Genomic DNA, 6,083 nt, shown 5'->3' on the forward strand with positions numbered 1-6,083 from the left:
AGAAGATTAGGAGTATGTGATTTGTAAGGTTTGTAATTTGTTGTCATTTAACCATACACCAGTCCACAAATGTATTCATATTGATGGCCTCTTCTCCCACCTAGTGATGAACTATTGTATTCACTTGTTATGAGTTAATGTATACTGGTCTACTACTATTGAACCTTGTCATTGGTATCATTAAGGTTCAGGGTGCACATCCGTAAATATAGGTAAATTTTCATGAACTATTGGGATCGTGTTCATAGGATTTAACAAAAAGAAAAGAATCAAACCCTTCGAGTTTATAACCCATAACGGAGAACTATGTAAGCCTATATAGTGCAATAACTCAGGGCTGCAAGCGCCCAGCAAGACCATGCTTTTCATGGAGATATCTGAAATATAACTTTAAATTGAACCTTTCAGGGACAGACTGTTTTGGCTTGGGGGCAGAAAACAAATTTTCTTTGGTGAGTTTTATAGCTGCAAACGGTCAATCAGCTGCACAAAATCAGATCCATGCAGTTTGGCAAGAAAAAATAGAAATAGAAAATTAATACGAATTGTCCTAAATGCAAATTACAGCTTTAAACGGAGGTCACACTTAATTATTTCAGTTGTACCGATAGTTATATGCCTTTTATAGCCATTTGCTAGCGAGTTAGTGTTCAGCTTGAATCCTGTTAAAGATATTTTGCTCTTAAAGGAATTTCTTGTAATGCTAGATAAATTTCCATTCACACAGACCTTGAAGCCTGTGAAATATTATGAAGATGTACATGATTTATTGTATGTCACCTACAATTTTTTATATCTTTCATTGCACCTGTTAAACAGTCTTAATTGTGACAGCATATTTGTGACGTTGGCATCTATTACGCTACGTCAAAGGAACACTTTAATTGTGTTGAAATTCCATACATGTATTATGAGTTCTATATATATGTTTGTTATGCAAGTCACTTTTTCTCTTACTAAAACATGTTTTTGTAATTTGTTTAAAATTTTTGAACTTGACATTTGGTTCCCTACTTGGATCATTGTGTTTGATAGTTTTATATCACGTACTCCAGCTTGTGACCATGTACTTCATACGATTATGTGTATGAAAACGTAAGCATATTTTGTTTGATTAAAAAATGGCATTTGCCATTATTGTTGCCTACCCTTAATCTTTCGTGTTGTCCATTATGTTGTAGAGTACGTAGTATAACATGCAGAATATGATATGTTCGGAAATGGTTTCATGACAAACGTAGTAGAATGTATATACCAGTAATATATATTTTCACATCTATAACGCTCACATAGTTATTTATGAATAATTTGCTTTTGTTCTGGTACCATGTACAACAAACAACAAGGAAAGTAAGCAGTCCATAGTTGCTTGATTAATTTAAAAAATCCACATTTGACAGTACCGGTGTGTTATCTAATGTCAAACGTCCACGTTCAATATGCTAGTTTACCAAGTCCACGTTCAATATGCTAGTTTACCAAGTCCACGTTTGAAGTTATGTATAAGAAGGAATGTCAAAGGTCCATGCTTGTACTGTTTATTTACTGAGTCCATTCTTGAAGGCGTTTAAGCCCCATCGTACTACTTGTATCTACTTGCTCCCCATTTATAGAATACAATGCCTAATCGGTGACTATTGGTCCCCCATGATCCTCTTTTTCTTATGTTAATTGATCGAGAGCTGAGTTGATGAGATAGCCACCTGTCATGACCACCCTGGGTGGTCTAATTCCTCCTAGCCAAACTAGTACGTCCACATTCGGAGGTACATATGTATGTGTATAAATAATAAATGTCAAAGGTCCATTTCATTGGGTTAAAGTTATCAAGTCCATTTTCAAAGGACTTTACAAGGGATTTAATACGTTCATGTTAAAACGCCTAATTAACAAGGAATTTAACAAGTCCATGTTTGACGGCCTTATTCATGAGTCCATGTTTGAAGGCATTTACAAGGAATTTAAAAAGTCCATGTTTGCGAGAGTTATTTCATAGGTCCTCATTCGAGGGCATCTACAAGTATGCGTGTGTGCGTGTGTGCGTGTGTGTGTGTGCGAGTGTATGAGAGAGAATCGATTTCCAACGTAATAAACAAATAGGGGCAGTGCAAATTTTAAGGTATAGTTAGAGCATGGACCTACCTACTTCTTAGTAGGTCCATGGTTAGAGCCTCCATCTCTATAGACCCTGTAAAGACGGCTATTTTGAAGGTTCTGAATTGCAAAAATTCGAGAGCGCCCCCTGGACCCGGACGAGGGCTCAACGGCGGGCCTCCCGACCCCGCCCCCCCCCCCCCCAAGATTACCCTTCGTGTCCTTGGGAGAGAAGGTGCGTGTGAGAGAGAAAGTGCGTGTGAGAGAGAATTATTTTCCATCGAAATAAAGCAATATAGTGGCATCGACGTCGACTAGAGTTTACACCTTTCCAGACAGCTATATCTTGAAGATTCTGAATGGCTTAAAGTCGAGAGCACGCATGGGCTTCGCCCCTGGACCCTACCCAGAAGGGCTCACGCTTACGCGTTCGAGGTGTGCTTTGATTACACGTTGGCCGTGCTCCTTGTGTAATCCTGGATCCGCCACTGGTTCTTGTGACTTGGTGTAGGTCTGTAGGCTACCGTACTTTGTCCATTATGAAGGTGACTTGTAAACTGTTTGGCGAAGAGTTAACATTCACGTTTATCGGAGAAAGTATAAAATAGCGATGGTGACTGGTTCTCATTCTTAATTCCTTACGGTGTTATGTTGTTGTTGTTTTGTTTGTTTTTTAACAAAGAAATGCTGCAATTCAAAAGAACAGTTGCTGATTAAGATTCATTATTTTTTTGTTTAAAATACATAGGTCATAGAAAAGGATTGCAGAATGACAAACCTTTATTTTACCCCTTAGTTCTGTATTTACCCCCCTCCCCCCTCCCCAACCAAAAAAAAAAACCCTTCGCCGGCGGATTTACATGTATATACAGTACAACACAGATGCGTACATAACGTGTGCATAGTACAGAGGTTTTATGTGTAAAAAGTTATCTGTACACTTATTAGATTGGCAATTCCACACATTGATGTACTTTGAATGAGCTACCTTCATTCCAGCACGACTTGGTGAAAACTAGCCTCACACAGTCATGATGAACAAGGTGGTGATCAGATGGTAACAAAATTGTTCACTGACGGAGAAGAATTATATATTTATTTGCTTTAGAGCAAGGTAGTAATTTTATACTCTGTGGGTTCTTTGAACATCTCTGGGATCGATAGATATAGGCCTACGTGTGCAATATAAAATGTAGCAATTATTATTATTAATATTATCATCATCTGCTTTTCGTAATGTCCATCAACATATCGAAGAAATATTTATTTTTGTTGGTATTTTCTTAGTAATGTTCGAGGAACTAAGACTAATATGGAACCAGGGTGTCGTGGAGAGTGGGTTAAAATCCCACATATCTGCCTACGTCATAAGCGCAATTCAATCCTACAAGCACGCTTGACAACTGAGCACGAACGAATCCAAATTAAGATCTCTTCAACCTACGCACAGACAGGTGGCCAATACCATCTCACTACTCAACAGTAATACACCCATGCGAGAAGATTCACCGAAGATGTGAATGCTTTCAGGAGGCTGCTGAAATGATAGCTTCATGAAATTATTAGCGAACTATTAATATAATTTAATCCCGGACGGAGGATTAAACAGCTGGTATTTTGGGTGTCCTTCATAAATAGAAATGACGTAACCACAATGCCTTTTAATATTCTGTTAATGTACTACCATGAATGAGGTCTGATTAAATATTTAGAACAACAAGAATTGTTTCAAGGAAGTATGGAGTTCTGGAAAACCGATTGCTTTTAAAATAATTATTGTCACTGGAAAATTGTTTTTAGATTAATACAAAATATTTCAAAGTCCTTCCTTCGTCTTCTTATAAAAAAAACAGTCAGAAAATGTATTCAAGGGCACCACATCAGAGGGAATAAAATGAATCTTACAATATATATTTACTGAATAAAATACTTAGAAGAAACTAATTCCTAGTTTGCATCATTACGGCTGTCATATTATGTCTTAATAAAAATGGTAGCTTTGTGGATTAGGGGTCATTTACCGTGCATAAGTTATTCTATAGCATAGAAAAGTCGTAATGAAAAACATTCCACAAATAAACTGATAGAATAATGATATGCGCAGTCACCGACAAAGGAAATCAGTTTGTTCCGCCTATGTATTAAGTTTCTTCCTCAGCATCTATTGTCAAACCTCTGCATAATGTAAAATTCATATAAATCTTCATTTTTTAAAAACCCATTGTTTTCTTCTATAGTTATCACGATTGTCCCATTACGAAAATCCATCGCTTACATTACATATTCGGCATGTCCGCAAACTTAGCAAAACCATTTTCGATATGGTGTCTTAAAAACACTCCCAACATTTCGATCATCATTCTAGCCTGAAGCAGAGATGCGAGTAAAGAGGAAATTAGTGGATAAATTAAATGCCACTCCTTTTTTCCCATCATGATAACCTGCTAACTAATAACTAGTGTTGTGATATTAACGTTATGCTTCACCATCAGGACAATAGGCCTACCATTATGTACATAGTTAATTGGCCCTATACTGTACTAGTGTCATGATTATTGTGTACTTACACATTTCCCGTCAATTTCAAAATTAAGTAATGTATTCAAATTATATAGGATTAACATTTGATCAAATCATCCTAAAAGTGCATGAATGTAATTCATTGGAAATACATGTTTACAAAGGAAAGCATATTTATCATGGGTTGTCACCAATTTATCTGCAGGAAGTAATCCAAGAATACAAACCATCACGCGATCTACGGTCACGTTCACAATTAAACCTCGTGTCTACTTCAGGGGCATCTCTTTCTTATGGTCATCGCTCTTTTTGCAAAGCCTCTGCTGAACTTTGGAACAAACTACCTTTACATGTCAAAAACTGTCAGACTGTCAATCAATTCAAAACTTAAAATTGCTTTTGATATATTAAGATAACTGTTTACAGGTATCTTTTATAATGTATTGTAATTTGTATAGGTTTATTCGTAATTTTTGTTTTGTTCATTATGCAATTTATTGTTTGTCATTGTATTTTAATTGTTATAGCACTTTGAGACTTCGGTGGTAAAGCGCTTTATAAGCACCGTTTTTGTTATTTTTATTATTATTACTAGTTGTGTATTCAGGGAAAGAATGTCCTATCGTGGATAGTCACTCCATCATGATATAACATCATATTTGACAAGCGCCCTCAACGTCAGGATAACTCTCGGATTCTATCCAGTTTCGTATGTTCAGTTCAGACCGCAACGCATATGCCATGAAATACCCCCCCCCCCCCCCCCCTTGGTATTTTTTGGGGTGTATTTTTGAGGAAAAACAAAACAAAACAAAACACAATGTACTGCATTTGAACAGTTACTATTCTACTTTGCAAAACAAAATATAAGGGACCAGCTATAGGCGTGAGACTTGGTAATGGTAGGTTTGGGTCGGTATCGTGGGCATCCATCTTGATCTACTGAAGATCTTAAGATCGTTTCAAACCGACTCGCGCTAGATACCTCTCGCGGCCGGCACAATACGACAGAAGCAACAACAAAAAACCACCCCTTTAAACGCGTTTTCTCAGTCACGCATGCTTACAGGTTTTATATTTGACTGAAACCCCCGGGTAATTTTGCAACCTTTTAATCAGTGATTTTGCAATACTTAGTGATTTGTGAGTTTGCGGTTCCTGACGCAATTTTTCGGATACGCGTTTAGCCTAAATAATCAAAATGTTTGAATGAAACACATAATTCTACACATAAGTACATAAAGTACTTACACTTTTTTTGTTATTTCAAAAAATGCGAAGAGCATGATCCACAATATCATCAAACAAAAATGATAACAATTTTAACGCGTAAATATTATTTATAAAATGAACGCCAAACCACAAAAACATCGAATCCAGTCTATTGCTAAGCAGTACACTAGTCAATATGGACAGTGACTGACTGGGCTTGGACCTTGACACCGTTTGGGCTCATTATTTACAGAATT

The sequence above is a fragment of the Strongylocentrotus purpuratus genome, unplaced genomic scaffold (assembly GCF_000002235.5).
Source record: "Strongylocentrotus purpuratus isolate Spur 01 unplaced genomic scaffold, Spur_5.0 spur5_scaffold_9, whole genome shotgun sequence".
NCBI lineage: Eukaryota > Metazoa > Echinodermata > Echinoidea > Camarodonta > Strongylocentrotidae > Strongylocentrotus > Strongylocentrotus purpuratus.